This window comes from Muntiacus reevesi, chromosome 13 (assembly GCF_963930625.1).
Source record: "Muntiacus reevesi chromosome 13, mMunRee1.1, whole genome shotgun sequence".
NCBI classification, from domain to species: Eukaryota; Metazoa; Chordata; class Mammalia; order Artiodactyla; family Cervidae; genus Muntiacus; species Muntiacus reevesi.
Window position 1 is genome coordinate 22,155,935 of NC_089261.1, and position 21,498 is coordinate 22,177,432.

The window sequence follows — 21,498 nt, forward strand, 5'->3', positions numbered from 1 at the left end:
CAGGCCCCGCCCCCTCCGAGCCTGCGCCTTGGCCCCGCCCTCTCTGAGCCTGCCGCCCAAAGTCAGGGCACAGAAGCCAAGCGCCCGTGAACCCCAGAGATGGAGAAAATGCACAGTACCACAGCTGCACTGTCGGGGCAGCTCCTTCTCCCAGGCCCTTTCTGAACAGCACTGCATCCGGTTAGAAAATATTCCATCCTGGAGGACCCCGCAGCCTTCACACTGGGCAATGGTGCTGCCCATTCCGCACCCCATGAAGCCACATGGAGCGCGCCCCCCTTCCTCCCCCGCGCCGACTCCACCATATCCACTCACCACTAGAATATGGCAACCCAGCAACTTCCGACCCACCACCCCGAGGAGGTCCCAGCAATATGTTGGAGACAGTAAGTGAGGACAAACAGGAACCTACCAGAAAAAGCCGCCAGCAACTCCGATTCCTCAGAGACTCCCCGGGACCTGCAGGGGGAAATGCGGGTCTTGTTAGCAAGGATCCCAGCCTCCATGCATGGCCCAGGGCATGACCACATCAAAGTGCAGGTAGATGGCAAGGCCCTGGCCTGGGCCTGGGGTCAAGTATTTCTCCATGACAACCCTATGAGGCGGTACTGCTAGCTCATTTGACAGAGAGGGAAACTGAGGTTCAGAGAATTCAAGTCTCAAGTCCCAGGATCCACAACTAGGAAGTCACGGAACTGGGATTCCAGTCCAAACTGTGTGGTTACAAAGGCAGCCCACACCCCAGCACACCTCCCCCCCACCAGGGACCCCGGGCCCAGATTACAGTGTTGCCATGAAAATCACCCACTAACTTCCCGGGGGACCCCATAAAAAGTCAGTAAGGGATACCTGAAAGAGGGGTGAGCCTACCACTCTCATTCAACAGTTCCTGAGTCACCCTTCAAAGTCAAAGCCAGCACAATGAAAACAAGCACCCAGGATATAAAAAGCACACTCACAAATAAATAAGAACCAGTCGACCCAATAGGAAAATGGGCAAAAAGACTTGATAGCACTTTGCAAAAGTGGATATAGAAATGGCCAATGAGCACACGAAAAGATGCTCAATATCATTAGTCAGCAGGAAACTGCAAACTAAAAACAAGAGACCAGGGACTTCCCTGGTGGTCCAGTGGCTAAGACTTCCCACTCCCAATGCAGGGGGCCCAGGGTTCGAGCCCTGGTCGGGGAACTAGACCCCACATGCCAAAACCAAAAGATCCCGTTTGCTGCAACTAAGACCTGGCACAGCCAAACAAATAAATATTTTTAAAAATAAGAACAAGAGACACCCTACGCATCCATCTGGATGGCCAAAATAAGACAGACAATACCAAGCGTTGGCAAGAATGCAGGTCAACTGGAACTCTCAGACATTACTAGTGGAATGCAAAATGGTGCAACTACTTAGGAAAACAGTTTGGCAGTTTCTTATGAAGTTAAACATACATTTGGGTGACCATATGACCCAGCAATTTCACTGCTGGGTATTTACCCAAGAAAAATGAAAGCATATGCTCACACAAAGAGTTGTACCAATACGTGAATGTTCATAACAGCTTTATTCATCATCACAAAAAAAAACAAAACTGTAAACAATATATTCATCCATAGACAAAGGGATAAACAAACAGCAGTACATCCATACCATGGACTACTACTCTACAATAAATCTGAACAAACTACAGACACACAACCACATGGAAGAATGTCAGACTCAGACACCAAGCTCGCATTAGGATTCCATTATAGGATTCTGGGAAAGGCAAGACTCCACTTTCACAAGAGGTCTGCAGAGGCAGTCACCCTAGAACAAAAGAAGATGATGTTTCCCACAAAAATTAGAACACTGATCACCTATCTCCTTAACAATTATTCACTAATCTGCACCCAGGTGTTTATGCATTCTTTACTGTGTAAGTCTTTGCATACACACACAAAAAGAACAAGTAAACAAACAGTGGGCTTCCCTGGTGTCTCAGATGGTAAAGAATCTTGCCTGCAAGTCAAGAGACCCATGTTCGTCAGGAAGATCCCCTGGAGAAGGGAATGGCAACCGATTCAGTATTCTAGCTTGGAGAATTCCGTGGACAGAGGAGTCTGACGGGCTACAGTCCGTGGGGTCGCAAAGAGTCAGAGACGACTCAGGAGCAACACACTTCAAACAAATGGTAATGGGCAGACCACTGGACAGAGATCAAAAACCTGGCTGTGGTCCCAGTTCTTCTACTAACGGCTGTGACCTTGGGCAAGCCCTCAGTTCTCTCTGACCTCAGTTTTCCCATCCAGAAGACGGGTCCACTCCCCAAGGCCATCTTCAACATCCATCCATTCACAAACATCTCTGCCTTGACTGGACCTTCAGGGAGCCTCCTCTGCATCAGCAGCAAGTGGAGCTGAGGCTACCGGCGCTCACAAGACCACTGCATGTGGGGCTCAGGCTCCAGAACCAAGCTCCCTGGGTTCAAAGCTGGGCTCTGCCCCTCCTAGCTGTGTGCACACCTGGGACAAGTAGCTTCAACTCTCTGAGCCTCAGTTTCTTCCTCTCTAAAATGGGGACGAGGGAATTTAATTCTCTGGCGGTCCAGTGGTCAGGACTCTGAACTTTCACTGCCGAGGGCCCAGGTCTGATCCCTGGTCGAGGAACTGAGATCCTGCTAACCATGCAGTGCAGCCAAAAAAAATTCTTTTTTAATTCAAAAATAAAATGGGTAAGACGAAAGATAAAAACACTGACCTTACAGGGACACCGTGGGGATGAAGTGCCTGCATAGCCAACATGGGCTCAGTTCCTGCTGGATATTACATTACCCCGATGCAGGGGCTGGCAGCTAAGTTCCAAGACCCAGAAGTCCTAAAAGGGGCCGCTGCCGCCAGTGGCTCAAGGGGGAGGATCCTGCCCCTTCTCTCCTATTCTTTTAAGTTTTTTTTTTTCCCACTATGATGCCTCCAGGCTAGGTACTTGTCCTGGGCAGCTGCAGAGACAAGGCCCAGCAGGAAGGCTGGAAGTAGGGAGACCAGGTGTGTCTCCATAGGTTTCCCGGTCCCCGGCTCCCGGGAACCTCCATGGCCAGTCCCCTGCAGCAGGACCTATGAAGGGCTCAGGCAGGGTCAGGTGGGTGAGCACTCTCCCCAGGCACCACCTTGGAAGGGCAGCTTGGAGATCAGATCCCATCTGCTTCCCACCTTCTCCCAGCTCCAGCCAGTCCCCAAATGGAATCCTCTGATGGTGTGGGGTCAAGACCGGCCTGGGCCAGCCCCAGGGTCACAAGCCCCGGGAGGACAGACGGAGTTCTTTCAGCAATGCCAGGAACATGCAGGTCCAGAGAGCGGTTCCCAGCCTGGAGAACTTGGGGACTTCCCGGGAGAAGCCAGGCCGAGCCCCAAGGAGGAAGGTATGCTTGGCCCGAATCGGGGTGGGGAGGAGATGAGTTGGCAACACAAGAAGATGGGGGGGCGCAGGCAGAGAATAGCTGATCCCAGCGCAGAAGTCGGAACAGAATGTGTGTGAATGCTGAAGAGGCAGAGCTGATCACGCCGGGCCCTGCAGATTGGGGGCTTTATTCCCTGGGGCAGGGAGACCCTTCGGAGGGTTCTGCATGCAGAGAAGGGACCGGTCCCACTGGAATTTGCAGAGTGCATTTTTCGGTCTCTGGAGTGGAGGATGGATGGAGATGGAAGTGGGACAAATGGACAGGATGGAGAATATTTTGCAAGTACCGTCCACACAGATGAGGGATGAAAGAGGAGCCGTGGTGGACAAGCTGGGCTCCCACAGCCTCCTGGCCTGGAGACGGCTCTGGGTTGGGGACAGAAGGAGAACTACATACACTTCCTATAGCCTTTCCGGGTTCCAGCTGCTTCCCTGTTACCCCATATAATTCCCACAACCATCCTGGGAGATGGGGGTGGCCTCTGTTTTCAGCCCAGGAAGTTGATGCTGAGGGTGAGGGTAACTCACCCAAGGACATCCCACTAGGAAAGGAAGGAGCCAGGATTCAAATCCAGATCCGAGCTCTTTAGGCCACAGGAGCCAGGTCACTGGGTGGGGGATGGGCAGAGGGGTGTGCAGTGCAGTAAACCTTCCTTGGGTGTGAACAGGAGGAGTGGGAGGGGGGAGGTGGCCGCTCCAGCCCCCAGGTTGACCCCAAGCTGCAGGAACTTCCCACCAGAGCCACACCCACTGGGACTTCCCTGGGCTTGGAAAGGTCCCCTTGCCCTGGGCCTCCTAGGAGGCAGGCAGCTCTGACCCCTGTGCAAGGAAGTCCAGTCAGGGAGCAGACCCCCTCATTCAAGGTCTCAATCACACCTGTGCTTGCACACTCAGCAGTTCATGCACACCCTCAGTCACACACACACACACACACACACACAACGTTTTCATGGGCTCATGCACATGTGCTAGGTTGCTTCAGCCATGTCAGACTCTGTACAACCCTATGGGCTGTAGCCCGCCAGGCTCCTCTGTCCATAGGATTCTCCAGGCAAGAATACTGGAGTGGGTTGCCATGCCCTTCCCCAGGGGATCTTCCCCACCCAGGGATCAAACCTGCTTCTCTTATGTCTCCTGCACTGGAAGGAGGGTTCTTACCACTAGCACCACCTGGGAATTCCCAAAGCACAACCAAAAATTTAAAAAGAAAAGGAAAAAAAAAAAAAAGAAATGAACAAGATGAAATCAAAAGGTAGTGACTGAACAGACATAAACCAGGGTAAAGTGAAAGTGAAAGTTGCTCGCTTATGTTCGACTCTTTGCGACCCCATGGACTATACATTCCATGGAATTCTCAGGCCAGAACACTAGAGTGGGTAGCCTTTCCCTTCTCCAGGGGATCTTCCCAATCCAGGGAATGAACCAGGGTCTCCTGCACTGCAGGCGAATTCTCTACCAGCTAAGCCACAAGTAAAGCCCAAGCCAGGGTAAGCCTGCAGTGAGTGACAGGAGTGATGGCAGGTGAGGAGGAGAATGGGAAGACAGCAAGGGTGTCCCAGGAGGTGAGGGTGAGAATGGGAAGACAGCGAGGGTGTCCCAGGAGGTGAGGGTTTTATCACTATTTCCAGGGTGAGGCCACAGGAGGGAAGTAGCACATTCTGAACTGACACCAAGTAGAACGGTGTGAGGCAGGGCCAGGGAGACACCTCCAGGTCAATCCCTGAGGGCTCCATGGAGGCGGTGCCCTCTTCCCCAAGACCACAGCGTCTCCCTGCACAGGCGTCTCTCCTAAGGTCAGAACCTCAGGGCTCCAGCCTCAATACCAGTTAAGTGCTTGGTAGCTAAGCCTCAGTACCTCCAGGCCTTTCTCCCCAGGACACCCAGGGGCAAGCCAGGACACCCAGGGGCAAGGCCCTGACTCTGCGGGCCCCCTGAGGCCCTGGCAACACCTGGCCTTTGCCTCCACCTGTTCCTTGAAAGTGAAAGTGAAGTCGCTCAGTCCAACTCTTTGGGACCCTGTGGACTGTAGCCCACCAGGCTCCTCTGTCCATGGGATTCTCCAGGCAAGAATACTGGAGTGGGTTGCCATTTCCTTCTCCAGGGGATCTTCCCCACCTAGGGATGGAACCCAGGTCTCCCGCATTGCAGGCAGACGCTTTAACCTCTGAGCCACCAGGGAAGCCTATTCCTTGGGCAAGTTGCTAAAAGCGATTGCCCAAGCCAGGGCTCAGAACACATCCTCTCTCCCAGCCCTGCCTCCTCCGGGCCTCCAGCCATGCGGGCTGCATCCTCCGCAGGGCCCCCTGGGGGCACACCTTCCAGATGCTGACGGAGCCCTTGTAGTACCTGCAGCCTACAGGCAAGAGAAGTGAAGGTTCTAGTCCTGGTCAGCCACTACCGCACTGGGCACCCAAGTCACTTTATTCCTTGTGCCCCTGTCTCCCCCTCCCCCTGTCTGTAAACTGAGGGGTGGTAACAGTGTCCCCTCAGAGGGTTGCTGTGATGATTAAATGAATCAATACAGCTCAGCCTCTTGGAACAGTGCCTGGCACAGTGTAGACCTCAAAAAGCCCTTTCATTAAATTTATTTGGCTGCACCAGGTCTTAGTTGTGGCATGTGGGATCTAGTTCCCCAACCAGGGATCAAACTGGCGTCCCCAGTTTGATTGGAAGGCAAATTCTTAACCACTGGACCGTCAGGGAAGTCCCTCAGGTGGGTTATTTATTATTCCCATTTTACAGATGAGGAATCTGAGACTTGGGGAGGTTGAGTCATTTGCCCCAGGCTCATATGGCTGGTGAGAGGTCAGGACAGGTGCCCAGAGGGCCTTAACTGCACGCATGGGGTTGAGCGCTGTTACTGTTAGTGGTACCCTCCTCTGTGTTCTCAGACCCTCAGTCTAAGGGCAGCAGTAACCTGCCCCGATCCTCCTGAGCTGCTGTTGCCCATCTCTCTGATGGACAGACTAAGGCTCCAAGAGGGGATTGCACAGCCAGGCTGCCATTCACCTCAGTGGTCCACCCAGTGGGCGGGTCCTCCACGACTCTCCCCCAATCAGTGCAGAGGACAGAAGCCAGCGCCCAACCAGAAGCAGGAGCCACAACTAACTACTGTAGTCCCGCCCAGTCATCACCTCCTCCCAGGGCAGGTTCCCCGCCCAGGCTCGGCCCATCCAGCCCGGACCCTCAGTACCGTCCCTCAGAGAGGAGATGCTCCACCCATAGTCCCTGTCTCAACATCCTCAGTGGGCACAGGTCAAGTTCAATCACTCAGCCAATGAGCTTAGGGATTGGGACAAGGTCCCCAGCCAGGACCCTCAGGGCCTGAACTAGGTCCCTCTTCGAGTCAGCCTTGGAGAAAAGACACTCCTTCACCAGATGCTGCTGCTAAGTCGCTTCAGTCGTGTCCCAACCTGTGCGATCCCATAGACGGAAGCCCACCAGGATCCCCCGTCCCTGGCGGCCCCCGCCTTCCCACCTCAAGCTCCTTCAGTGCACTGTTCATGATCCACAAAAATCACCCAAGGCCCGGGGACCACTGCAATGCCTGCTACTTTGAGGAAAGGGAAGTGACCCCCACATATAAGCCTCCACGTGGCAGTGTGAACTTGCTAGGCCAAGATGAACCAGTCACAAAACGTGCTTTACAGAGGCCCTAAACAGGACCTTGCAGATCCCGGCACTGCCCCCAAGGGGCAGGCATAACTTCTGGAAGCTGTCCCTGCATGCTGAATTTGGGGACTTCAGGTGCAGTGTGACCTAGGTGCCCAGGGCGGGAGCAGGCCAGGGCCCTGAGGCATTAGAGGGTGGCAGGGGGTTGGGGGGTACCTAACATCCCTCCCAGAACCTCCTGGGCCTGCCGGGCACATCTCTTCACACTAGATGAACAGGGAAGTCTCCCCTGTCCCCTGGGGCCAGGTGTCGCCCTTCCCTGTCACTGCAGTGGTAAGCAGGCCAGACAGTCAGAGCGAGAGGGAGGCGGCCCCTTCCATTTAGAAGTCACTGGGGTATTTTATTTTCCTTCTCAAGTGACAGCTGAGGCTGGCTCTCCTTGAAACTGCGGAGAGGCAGTCACCAAGAGTTCACCCAGGTCTCTGATTCCCCACCAGACTGCGGCAGTCAGCGACAGCCGAGGGGTGGGGGGTGGGGCGGCGGGCCAGTCAAATCAAGACCACGGCCAGCATGGATGTTGAGTGGACAGGGCCTGGGGGAGGACAAAGTGGGGAGGAGGGGCTCTGGCCCAACAGAAGAGGATGCATGGCCCCGCCCAAAGGGGACACAGCCCACCTAACCATGGGGGGCACTGCCCCACTCCACGGGGCTCGAGGGCCATCCAAGGGAGGCACACAGTCAGGAGGAGAAGGAGGAGTAGCTGACCCCTGCCCATGAGTGCCCCAGCCTCCAAATCACCCACCTGGGCTCCCTAGAGACCTGCACTGATCGCAGGCGAAGCAAGCACAGCGGGTCACCACAGCAATAATAATAGTCCCCTCCCGCGCTTACAGTATGCCGGTATGCGCTTACGGTATGCCAGGTTCTGGGCCATCTATCCTGACCCCATTTTACAGATGGGTAACCTGAGACCCAAAATAGTTCAGCCATCTGCCTGAGCTGGCACAGCCGGTGAGGGGCAGAGAGACGGGCACCCAGGCGACTGCCCTTGGCCACCCCATCCTCCACCCCTTCCACCCTCAATTTGACCTCAGAACACACTTTTCAGAAACCTCCCATCTTCTCACTACAGGGTGTGGGGCCATCTGTGAAGACAGCAGCCAACAGGAGCAATTAGACGCCAGGAAGGAGCCAGGATATCGACCCATTTCTGGAAGGAACGGGAGGGATGGGAGGGGACTCGGGCCACACCCAGTGTTGGCAGCCTGGCTCCCAGCCAGGCCCAAGGCAAGGCAAGGCAGGCGGCACAGACCAGGCCAGGGTGGGGGCTGGGGTGGGGCGGGGTGGGCAGCTTTGTTTCAAGGCCTTCGGAGACCCAAGAGATGCCCTGTCTGTCCATCACCAGCACCACCATGGCAGACACCCGGAACCCCCCCCACCCCCACCCCCCCCACCCCCCCCGCTGTGGCTTTCTCTGAGTGGGCACCATGCTAAGCCCTCTAGCTTACTAACTGGTTTAATTCTTACAAGCATCGTACGCATGAGTTACCATGACTCTCCCCGTTTTACAGATGGGAGCAATGAGGCAGAGAGGCAAGAAAGTGTACCCAGGGTTCCCACAGCTAAGATTTGCATCTGGGCGTCCACTTTAACCACACATCACCTCTGCATGGGAGTCCCCTGAGGGATGGGAGATAAGAGAGAGGGCTTTCTGGGAATGGGGCACCGGGGACTGCGTGGGGTGGAAACTTCCAGAAGCCTCTAGAAGTCCCTCAGAGACCCCATCCTGGACTCTCCGTAAAGACAGTTCCACCCTGTAGGAACACAGGGCAAGTGCCCTAAAATGCTAGCTTCAGTGTTCTCTGGGGAAGAGGCTGCCTGATGGTCAGCCAGAAGGGAAAGCCACTGCAATGTTCCCAGGCCCAACCCCCAAACCCCAGGCTTCCCTGCCCTGGAGCAGGGTCTGGGCCATTAACAGCTGTAGGGCAGGGGTGGGGGGGATGGAGGTGTGGGGTCTTGAGGGCAGCAGGCTGGGAGAGCAGGGGGGTCATGGAACCGTGGATGGATCGCCAGAAGCAATTAATTGTCTGGGTCAAGAGATGGTGAAAGAGATTTGTCACCCGGGGGCCCAGGGAATATTCCAAAGAGTCCAGCGACCCCGGGTGGAAGGGAGGGGTGGTCCCCACTGACCGGGTCCGGGGAGGGAGATTAGGACCTCTGGAGCTCTCCATTCCCCTCCCCCACCCCCATCCCCTCTACACACTGCACACTGGGAAAAGCTCATGTCTCCACGGGGAACCCACCCCCTCCCCAACACCAGCCTCTGACCTACCCTGGCGTCCACGACCTGCACACCAGGGAGACCAGCCCATCCTGCACAGAAGGGGACAGAGATGCCTGGCAAGCGAGTCCACACACAGAGTCCTGACAGCCCAGGATCCGGCCAGAGACCCAGATCCAATCCCAGCCGCACCAAGCTCGAGCTAGGTGACCATGCCTGTTGCTTAAACCTCTGAGACTGCTTCCTGTGCTTTTGTGAGAGGGAGGCGATAAGCAGGGGAACTAAAACCAGGCTGGCTCAGGCACAAATGCCAGCTCTACCATGTCATTAAGCTTGAGGCCATCACTTGGCTTCTCTGAGTCTTGGTTTCCCCATCTGTAAAATGGGGGAGTGGTGCCAAGGGTTACTTTGAGCAGAAACACACAGCTTGGCACACAGCAGCCCGCCACCCCAGGGACCCAGGCCCAGCCCCCCCAGAACCTAGGACACCCAGGCTCAGGCCCCCAGCCTGATGGGAGTATTGATGACAATACCCCCTGCACAGACCCCCGCCCAGCCTCTGCAGTAGGACCCAGTGGGAAACATAGGCTGCTGAGGCCACCATCCCTTGACCGGGCTTGGCCTGTCATAGAGAACAGAATACCCTGGACACACACAGCCATCCATTCAGACCCTCCGAGGACAGATCTGGAGCGGGTACGGGGCGTGGGCCTCCCCACTGTTGAGTCCCCCCCAAGGAGCTCCCAGCTTTCAGCCCTTCATGTCCACACCAAAACCCTCCACGCACACCCTGGGTACATGCGGCCCCTGGGATCCACTGCTTGATGCCAGTAAACACCCCAAACACCTTGCTCACTGCCCCCACTACACAGATGAGAAAACTGAGGCCCGAGCACCCAGCAAAGGGCAGCCTCAAAGCCGGCTCTCTGTGATGTCCCGCAGGTGCTCAGAAGCCCAGGTCGCTGGGGCACGGCGGCGGGGGCCCACACTGAGTCAGAGTGAGAAACTCGACGGAAACTGAAAACAGCCCCGGAGGCCCCACGAACTCTCCAGAGTGAGTCGCGCTGATTCACAGCCGGGCTCTGTGTTGGAAAGTTCCTGCTTCTGTGGTGGAGTGGGGGTGGGGGGCCGGGGGCACAGCACCACCACTAGGCTAGCAGCGACCTGCCCCAGGGCCTTTGCATCGCATCCAGCCCTGCCCCCACCCGGGGCCCCAGCAGGGAAGTGCCTGCAGGGATGTTCCAGGCTGGAGGGCAGGCGGGCAGGAAAGACCGCAGAGCACAGCTGCGGTGACCTGAGGATCTGGCCTGAGACCTAGCTCCTAATCCAGGTTCCCCTGCTTTCGGCTGGGTGACCCCGGGTGTGTTGCTTCACATCTCGGAGCCAGTTCCTCGCCTGTGAAATGGAAATTCTCATCTCACAGGACTCAGAGACTCAGTGAAAGTATGCCTACAGACTGCTGAGCATACAGTAAAAGCCCAATAAAGATGTATATATTTTTCAGTTCCCAAATGGGTTTTTTTAATTGAGGTGAAATTCACACAACATAAAAGTAACCATTATAAAGTGAAAAATTCAGTGGACTTGATTATATTCACGGCACTGTGAGGTCACCAACTCTAGTTCCCAGCATTTCCAGCACTCAGAAAAGAAATCCCGGACTCACCAAGCTTTTTGCCTCCATGACCCCTCTTTTCCCCCCAGCCCCTGGCAACCACTCATCTGCTTTCAGTCTCTATGGATTAACTGTTCTGGACATTTCATAGAAATGGGACCACACCATATGCAGCCCTTGGCATCTGGCTTTTTTCACTCAGCCTCATGTTTTCAAGGTTCATCCACATTACAACATGGATCAGCACTTCGTTCCTTTTTTATGGCTGAATAGTATTCCATTGTACGGATGGACCAACTACTTATTTTTAAATAAGAAGAATAAATGTGTCCTGAATAATACAGAAAAGCAATCTGACAATATATATAAATACACACAGACATGAAATACTTTAAAACTTGCAATGTTATAAAATACCCATAAAGACTGTAGTGATATAGTATGCAATCTGGCCAGAAGGAAGAAACAGTTGGCTGGAGAGGGGACCATAGTAGCCCCAGAGCTAACAGTCCCTCACTCAGGGCCTTTCTTGCTCAAGCATCAGGCCTCCCGTATCCTGGCATCAGGCCTCCCGTATCCAGGCTGTGTTGTGCTGTGTGACCCTGGGTCAACTCCTCACCCTCTCTGGGCCGCCACTTCCCCATTTGTAAACAAGGGTACTGGAAAGGATGCTCTCAAGAGGGATTTCCCACCAGAAAGGCGAGGGAGACTGTGGCAGCCAGACTGTGGAATCCAGCAGGCATGGGGCATGTCACCCAGGGAACCGCCAGGCTCCCCGGTGCTGGTGACAGCTAGGACAAGCAACTCTGGGATGTTCAGAGTCCCTTTAGAAGCAGGGGGGTTGGGGGAGAGGGCATTCTCTGGGCCACAGAAATGCAGACATAGCACGAAAAGGGAACCTAGGTGTTCCTGCCCTCCCCTGCCAGGGGCGGAACCAAGATGTGCGTTTCTAAGGCCTGATGCCAGGTCCTCACACTTAAGACACTTGGTTCTTATCGACAACCCACTCCAGTATTCTTGCCTGGAGAATCCCAAGTCCACGGGGTCGCAAACAGTCGGACATGACTGAAGTGACTTAGCATGAACGCTTGTGCACTATAGGATGTTCACAGCATCTCTGGCCTCGACTCACTACACCTGTTGCACCTCCCCAGGGTTGGGACAAATGAAATGTCTTCAGACATGGACAAATAATCCTGGGGGCAATGTCACCCCACTGACCCAATCCCCACCATGGTCCCCACTAAGAGCCTCTATTCCTGGGCAGGAAATAGCAGCGAGTGGTACCCACCCCTCCCCTGGGCCAGCCCTCTGGTCTGGTCAGTTCCAGACAGGGCAGAACCCACTGAAGGGACAAGGACCCTGTGTCCAGGACCCATCCTCCTTCTTCTCCAGGTCAGGCCAGGCCTGGTCTCCCTGCCAAGAAACACACAAGCCATCCACACTGACAGCCAATGGATTCCTTGGCAGGAAGCCCCTGTCATGTCATGATGCCGTTCCAGGCACTGGGGGCTCAGCTGCGGACAAGACAGAAGCAGCCCCTGCTTTCTTAGAAGTGACCTTCTGATGTGGGAAGGCCAACAACACACCAAGGAACGGAATCAACCGAGAAACCTCATGGATCAACAACTACAGTCCTGAGTGAGGGGCTAGCATAGTGGCTTGGGGTGGGGGGCGGTGCTTGACTGGGCAGCCAGGAGGACTTCCTGAGGGTGACATGTGACCTGAGACCTGATGACAGTCGCCATGCCGATCACAGGGAACAGCATTCCTGGTGGGGGAACAGCAAGTGGAGAGGCTGAGTACAGAGGCCAGGGTGGGGAGGGATGTGGCTGTAGATACATCAATGACAGGGTGGGGGGGTGGGTGGGGGACAGCTCCCCAGCATGCTCAAAGCCTCTGGTTTTATTCTCAGAGGAGGAGGAAAAGTAGGGAGGGAAGGATGTGAGACCAGGAACTGAAGCTTCTCATTCTCCTTTAGAGAGCATGAAGAAAATGGTAGGAACAAGAATGGATGGATTCCAAGGCCAGGAGAAGGCTGGATGGGTGCCCAGGTCAGACAGTGGAGCAGGGAGGAGGACCACAGTGCCTGACCTGCTCTTACGAAAGCAGAGAGGGCCTCGACCACAGTGGTCTCGTCCCCCACCACTAACAGCATATTGCTATTTGTGTCTTGTTAGGGGGTCTCCTAGGCAGGGTCCCCACCCTGGAACATCTCAGAAACAGTCAGGGATGTTTTTGGCTGTCCTATGGCTGGCACTTGGCCAGTGGGACAGTCCCACGCCGCGAAAGGCACCCTCCCCGCACAATTTTCAAATAACCTGATCGTTAAAAAAAAAAAAAAAACCTGCCAGAACTGATCCAAACACTAGCCTTTTCTTGAACATCACTTTCATGTGTTTCCAGAACCGAAACGCCTCTGATCTCACTTGCCTCGAATCGACACTTACTCATGCTGAGTAGGAGCCAGCAGCAACTTCCTCCCATTTCCTCTTATACTACAATGGGGCATACACTGATTGTTGTTGTTCTGGTTAATTCTGTGCAAAGTCAAGACTGTATTCAGGAGGAAATCTCAGTGCCAAGGAGTAAAGGGGATTTTCCAAGATTATGCTGTAAATATCCTCAGGGGTTGTCAGGATGCTGTGTGGCTCTAGGTAAGTCAGCCAACCTTTCTGAGCCTTAGCCATTTGCCTGAAACACGGGGAAAGTGATGATGTGATCCTTGCTAGCTCACGAGATGGAGAGGACCAAACGAATGAATGCGGCAAGTGCCTGCTGCTTATTTGACACAGAAAAAGCACACGGCCCCGGTTCACCGCATGCAGCCTGAAGGGACTGGCGGATGGGGCAAAAGCCCCCCAGCGCAGGCCCCGGGTGGGCAGGGCGTGGAGGAGAAAATCCTGCACTCCCCGACTGGGCCAGGTGGCTCCTCGCCAGCCCGGCTTTCATCTCCAGGAGATAAGCCGCCTGCTCAAGTTCACGTTCAGGATCAAATGAACCCACTTAATCGCCTTAGGGATCTCCACTGAGCCGGCTCCTCAGGGACTCGAGGAGGAGGGCAGCTGAGTACCCTCCAGCAAAGACCCCCACTTGCACAGCCAGGCCCGCCCACACCTCACTCACACCCCCAACCCCACCCCGAAGTGCCCAATTGCAGCCACCCCCAAAGGCAGATGTGTGCACACTGGCCCTGTAAGTCTGTGCACACATCATCTGCTCACCATCACGAAGCATCCTGTGTGCCCTGTGGCTGGGGAAGTGCTACTGTTAGTTGCTCTGTCGTGTCCAACTCTTTACAACCCCAAGGACTGCAGCCCGCCAGACTTCTCTGTCCATGGGATTTCCTGCAGTGGCAGGCTGATTCTTTACACAAGGGCCACCTGGGAAGCCCACAAAGGTGACAGGGCTCCCCGCAGGATCAGCGGCAACCCTTAGGACAAAGCTTCTTCCATTTCACAGATGAGAAGACTAAGACAGGGACGGGCCTTAAGTCACCACCACATCCAGATGCCAAATCAGAAGCGGGTGAGCAGAGTGTCCAGCTAATGCCTTGGTAGAGGGGGAGCAGCCAGGCTGCACTTGCCTGATGTAATCCCAGCCACATCTTAGAACTTGAGATAGCTCTTGGCACCCAGTAGGTCCCCTCAGCGAGAGCATCCGAATGAACAAAATCTACATGCTGGACACAGACTCCGAGGGAAACTCCCTCACAGGACCTCTCTGCCCTCCTAAGAGCCCTCATGTACCACAGGCTTCCTGGGGGGTGTTTGTGCACCCCTCCCCCAGGGGACACTGGGCAACCTCTGCCATCATTTCTGGTTATCACGATGGGTGGGGGGTACCAAGGGTAAAGACCAGGGATGATGCTAAGCATTTGACAGTGCCCAGGACAGCCCCCAAATAGAAGCATCCACCCTCGAACATCAGCAATGCCCAGGCGAGAAATGCTGAGGTGCTACATTCACTCGAGCATTAATTGAGCACCTAGAGCATGCACAAAAGCCTGCAAGAAGACGAGGTCACAGAGGCGAGGTTTTGTGTTCCGTGTCACACAGAGGCTGCAGGGCAGAGGCAGGGCCCAGGCCCAACTGACTCAAAGCCCCATCCCAGTACCGCCAGACTCCCGCCCTATTCCTGAAAATTCTGACCCGCCAGGTCTAGAAAAGGGACTGCAGAATCTAGACAGTTCCCCATTCCCTCTCCCCATGGTCACGTCCAGGCAGCAAAGGTCAGAACTGGTCCTTTCTATCCGAACCCACAGACACTAAAATGCCAACAGTCTCTCTCTGGGGGTTGGGAATGTGGTTGCATTTTTTTTTTAATATGCAGGCTTTTTTGGTTTCTTCATTTTCCAATTTATAGAGAACACATCTGTTCTGCTTCTGAAAACCAAGAAAGAGACTTCTCTGGTCCAGTGGTTAGAACTCCATGCTTCCACTGGAGGGGCTGCGAGTTTGATCCCTGATCAGGGAACTAAGACCTGGCATGTCACTCAGCACCACCAAAAAAAATGCAAAAAAGAAACCAAGAAAGTCTTTTTTGTAAGGTAGCTGTCAAACCACACGTCTTACCCAAGGCCTTGGCTGCGGGAAGATCTTACACCCCAACGCAGAAGGCCAGCCAGGGCAGCCCCCTTACAGAGCCTGCCAGCATTACCTAGGAGAGCCACAAGCTGGCCGTCTCACTCCCAGGAATACACAGAGGAGAACAGCGCGTGAGCACCTGGAGGCACTTGGAGAAGCTCCAAACACTGCAACCCACCCTAGCAGCATCTAGGGAATACACTGATCACGTGTCTTGTATCACCATGACAAGATGCTATCTCTACAGAAGTTAAAATTCATCAACGAGATCTAATTGCATCAAAACGTCACAAATCACACACTGCTACATTTTAAGTGGATCACCAACAAGGACCCATATAGCACATGGAGCTCTGCTCAGTGTTATGTGGCAACCTGGAACGGGGAGCGGGGTTGGGGCAGAATAGATAAATGTATATGTATGGCTGAGTCCCTTTGCTGGTCACCTGAAACTATCACAACATTGTTTGTTAATCGGCTATACTCCAGTACAAAATTTAAAACTATTTTTTTTTAAGCCACAAAATCCTAATTTTTTATTTTTTTGACTGTGCTCTGTGGTTCGTGGGATCTTAGTTCCCTGACCAGGGATTGAACTTGGGCCCTCAGCAGTGAGAGTCCAGAGTCCTAACTGCAGGACCACCAGGGAATTTTTTAAAAATAATAGTAATAGGTACACAGGCCTCCCTGGTGGCTCAGTGGTAAAGAATCTGTCTGCAACGCAGGAGCCATTGGAGACTTGGGTTTGATTCCTGGATCAGGAAGATCCCCTGGAGGAGGGCATGGCAACCCACTCCAGCATTCTTGCCTGGAAAATCCCATGGACAGAGGAGCCTGGTGGGCTACAGACCATAGGGTCACAAAGAGTCGGACACGACTGAAGCGACTTAGCACACAGTAGGTACACAGTCTTGTGTATTACATTTTTAATCCTCAGAACGATTCTAGAAAACACATACTACTTCAGTCCCTATTGTACATAAAGGGCAACTGAGGCACAGGGCGACGCCTCACAGCTGCTAAGAGGCCATGGAGGGGGTGGGAACCCACGCCATCAGAATCCCTGCTCAGAACCACTTCGGTCTGCTTGCCTGTCTCAGTGTGGAGAGGAAATTATTAGTCTGAGTTATATAAAAGCTGTCGATATTCGGCCACTTTTGACCTACAAAACTGGCAGAGTCCCACAGCTCGTTCTGGTAGCAAACTGCAGAGCGGCACACACAGAAAGACTGGGCCACGTGCATCTTTTCTGCCTAGAGATGAGACAGGGCTCCTAGGTCCTTCGGGAAAGCATGCAGAGACCCCCTGCAAGTGTGACAACATTTTTAGAAGAGCACATATTCAGTGGAGAAGTGGTAGTCTCCAGGGGAGGGGACTCAGGTGACCAGAAAGTCATCTGCAATTTTTTTTTTTGGCGAGGGGAAATAAAAGGCAGCCACCTGGGACTTCTCTGGTGATCCAGTAGCTCAAACTCCATCCTCCCAAGGCCTGGGTTCAATCCCTGGTCAGGGTACTGAACACCATGTGCTGCAACTAAGACCCAGCACAGCCAAATAAATTTTTTTTTTTAAAAAAGGTGGCCACTGTAGCTGGTGCCCTGGAGCCCAGCCTCCTGGACCAAGGCTGACTAGAACATTCCTCACCTCTCCCCTCTCCCCATGGCAGCCTCACTGCCCCTGGACCCCACATAGCCCATCCACGAGCAGCCAGGTCCCCAGGACCTGGTCTCCAGTGCCTCCGCTCCCAGGTTGGAGAAGCTCTCCCCACCTAAGGATCCAGTTTCATTTAATTGCAGGCTTCAGGTTTCTGGACGCCGGCCCAGAGGCCTTTGGGGCTGAAGGCGTGGGTCATCTTCTTCCTCTTTCCAATAAAGCCGAGAAGGAAGCAGTGTGTGGCATCACCCGTCTCTTCCGAGAAGGTTCAGCACCTGCCCCTTGGGAGACCCCACCCAGGAGAATCATCTGCGACTCAGCACAGTGGGGGACAGGCTGGGGACACAGAGTTTTCTCTGGCCTTTCATCTGAGCCAGGTACCCCCACTGGATTGGAAGGAATGAAAAAACAGAAAGAAAGAACACACAAACATCCCTACCTCACACCATTCCTTTCCTGCTCCAAAACCTCTGGCCATCTCCCTGGTTGTAGCCCTTTTTTTTTTAATTTTTAAATATTTATTTATTTGGTTGCATCGGGACTTAGTTGCAGTACATGACCTTCTCTCTAGTTGCAAGGCATGGGGTTCTCTAGTTGTGGTGCTCAAGCTTAGCTGCCCTGAGACACAAGGGATCTTAGTTCCCTGACCAGGGATCGAACCCACCTCTGCTGCATCAATAGGCAGACTCTTGACCGCTGAACTACCAGACTTCTTTTCCTCTTTGCATTTTATTTTTTCCTCCAGGACAGCCTTTTTATGGTTTGCAGCTTCCTGTCTTCACTCCGTGTCCCTCAGTCTGATCCCAAGGTTATTAGTGGCCGGGGACACACGTGACCTAAGTGACGGGGCTGGCCCTGGCTGCTGGCGTTCTCAGGGAAGATGCAGGCTCTGTTTGAGCTTCCTCTGGCTGCAGTAACAAACGCTCACAGACACGGTGACCTAAAACAGCACAAATTCATTATCTCGTAGTTCTGGAGGTCAGAAGTCCGCAATGGATCTAACAGGGAGAAAATCAGGGCGTTAGCAGGGCTGTGCCCCTGCTGGGGGTTCTCCACGAGAATGCACTCCTTGTTATTTCGGACTCTAAAGGCTGCCTGTATTCCTAGCTCTCTGCCCCATCCTTGATCCTCAAAGCCAGGAACACAGCATCTTCAAATCTCCTGCCTCCTCCGTATAAGGACACCTGTGATTACCCTGAGCCCACCACGACTATCCAGAGTAACTACCCCCATCTCAAGGTCAAAGGATGACTGACATCCTTAATTCCATCTGCAACCTTAATTCCCCGTTGCCATGATGATGAGATGGCTGGGCAGCATCACCGACTCCATGGATATGAGTTTGAGCAAATTCCGCGAGATAGTGAAGGACAGGGAAACGTGGTGTGCTGCAGTCCATGGGGTGGCAAAGAGTGGACACGACTTAGCGACTGAACGACAATGTAACCCAGAACAATCACAGGTTGCGGGATTTCAGGTTGTACAGATCTTTGAAGGAGACCATCACCTATCTGCCTTGCCACCGGCTCTAAAAATCTCTGGGGCTCGAGGGAACCACTCCATAGGCCCACTCTACAAACCCTGAACTCTAGGAGGCAACTGCTGAGTCCACGTGACTCAGTCTCCCCACACCTACACAGCAAGAGAAGGCATACCCCTTCGTGTCACCTGGATGGTGAATACATATCCCAAGGGTGCTCAATCTAGTCTTTGATGAAAATATGAATCAAGCGGAGCCCTAGGGCTTATCACTAGAGACTTCTCTAAGACAATGAATAACTCACCCATCAATTCCCTCAGGCAACTTTTGTGGGTTTGACGGGGACCAGTCATAAATCAACCTATCGTACATCTCCCACTCCAGCAAGATCCGTAACAGGGAAGACGTCCTGTTAAACCTTCTTCTTCACGACCCTGCATTCTAGGTCAAGAATACCACTGGCATTAACAAAGCACCTATCCCCTGGGAAAACGAAAAGTTTGCAAGGTACCACTGACCTGTAGCATGATACTTAAACTTGGAAAACTGCCCCAAGGACCAAGCCCTCACTGCACAGCTGGTATCGGCTAGAGACAGGCATGGGTGGTGAGGAGGGACCAGGGAACAGGCCACCCAATGCACCCAACAGCACGAACAGCTGGGGCGTCCCTGGAGTGAGCCAGCACCCTTTCCCCGTTGCTCCTGCTGACCACAGCTCACTGACCCCACACTGGAGCCAGGTCTCCAGGGACCCGGCAGTGCAGACAGAGACAAGGTGAACCCTGTCCCATGACCCCACATAATGATATTGACATAGTAGTCATCAACGTGAAAGATGATAGAGGACACAGTGACAGAGTCTCCTGGCTTCAAAACCTTTGTGCATCTCTTTCCTGGCAGATAAATCTGGGAAGATGATGCCAAGGCCCAAAGAGGTCGTACAAGAATTACACAGCAACCCAAGATGGGTCTCAAATGCCCAGTGTCCACGCCCATGGTCCATCTCCCAGGCCAGGACCCTCCAGACAGTTCCACCCCTTTAAAAAGGGCCCATCACCCTTCTCCAGGCTCCATCAATGCCTTCCTCCCACTTATCTCCCCTCCAAGGAAAAAATTACCCCCACTATGTCAAACCACCCACCAAGCCCTCCACACCTCCCTGGCTGCCATCCAAACACCCGGGAGACACTCTTTATGGCCCAGGCATAAGGGCACGTAAGAGGCATCCCAGACACATGGCCAGGGGCTCAGGGGCACAGAGAGGGCAGGGAGGGCCCAAAGGTCACACAGTAAACCTGCAGAGCAACGCCTGGGATGCACACATGCTTCCACCTTGGCATTTCCACCAGGAGAAGCTCAGTTCCAGGAGGCGCTGCAGCAAGGGGACGGCAGCCAGAGCCCAGGTGCCATGAGCAGCTTCCTGCCTGCTGCTGCGGCTGCTATTTATAGTCTCGACAGTGGGGTCAGCTTCCTGCAAGGCAGAGCCCAGAAGCCTGCAGGGAGCCTGAGAGGGTGACCTCAAGGGGGTCGGGCCAGGCCAGGCCAAGGCACCCAGGGCCAGTCCCCAGGGTCCACAGTCCAGGGGCGGGGGCAAGGGAGATAGAAAGAAAGGCCAGATGTTCCTCACGACAACCACACACCAAGGAAGGGGCTTACAGGCTGTGTGCCCTGAACCAATGACATCACCTCTCTGTGCCTTGACTTCCCCATCATTAAACAGGGAAATTAAGTTCTGACCACAAGTGTGATTGTGGTCATTGTGAGGCTCTCATTATTGGGAGGCTTAAATGAGCTAATATGAAACAGCATGCAGTGAGCTTGCCCGGAAAGCCTCTGTCAACTCAGACTCTACCTCCAACCCCCGAGCCCTGCAGAGAGACCAAACAAGGAATTCAAGGAGGGAGACGGCATGCACACCACCTGTCCAGGGAAGGTCACCATCACTGATGACACCCTAGGTGCCCTAATCTACCCTACCCCTCCTGGAGGCAGGGAGGACACTTACTTCCATTTTTCAGATGTGGAAACTGAGGCTCGGAGCAAAAGAAGAATCCAGTCCAAGAAAGGGAGAAGGGGTCCTCCCGTCCCTGGGTTTCGTGGAGTTACTTGGGGTCTTCTCTCTCATTGAACAGCAGACAGGCTTCTAGGCCCTGGGAGTGCTCCCCTCACACCTCCCCCATCCCCACCCCTAAGCACAGGACTCCCTTTCCTGGGACGGGGTCCGGGGTGTACAGAGCCAGGAAGGAGCTGTCCCAGGTCACAAGAATATCCAGAGGCCACCCACCCGAGGGAACACCGGCTTAAAGTCCCCCAGGCACCTGGAGTCGTCCAGCTATGATGTTTCATCCCTCCTCCAAAAAAAACAGCAAAGGAAACATCCACACAGCAAATTGAAAATGCCAATGCCACCAAATACCAATTGAACTCAAGTCTTTCTCTGAGCTCTCAGTGCCAGTAAGCCCCTGCATGTGTCACCTCACTTAACCCCACTAAAAGTCTCGAGAGACCACTGATCTGATCGTGCCCATTTCATGGATGGGGAAAACTGAGGCCTGGAGTAGCCAGGACCTTATTATTATTATCCTAAACCCCAGCCTCTCCAGAGCAACCAGCTCCGCTCTGCAGAGGACCATCCTGACCACCCACAAGAGAGACAGGGAGGGAGTAGCTGAAGGTCCAGGGCTTTGGGGAGTGGTGGTGTCCTGTGGTGAGTTGGAAGCGGGTCTCAGATGAGGGAAAAGGTATCAGACGCAGGGACAGAGAGACAACTTCAGGTCCCAAAACATCCTGCAGTGGGATGCCAGGTCAGGCCATGCCTAGCCAGCACCTGACAGTCGAC

The 21,498-nt window shown here is 54.0% G+C and overlaps 1 protein-coding gene across 16 annotated transcripts in view; it reads right to left on the reverse strand.

The window, feature by feature from the left end:
• The window catches only part of NCOR2 (nuclear receptor corepressor 2), a 232,076-nt gene that overhangs the window by 198,058 nt on the left and 12,520 nt on the right, over positions 1–21,498 (reverse strand). For 15 of the 16 annotated variants that reach the window (XM_065904620.1, XM_065904624.1, XM_065904623.1 and 12 more), the window contains exon 2: positions 413–459. The exons of the other annotated variant lie outside the window; for it this stretch is intronic. The gene's annotated coding sequence lies outside the window, so the exon portion shown is untranslated. The remainder of the gene's footprint in view (positions 1–412; positions 460–21,498) is intronic. 16 annotated transcript variants of the gene reach the window in all.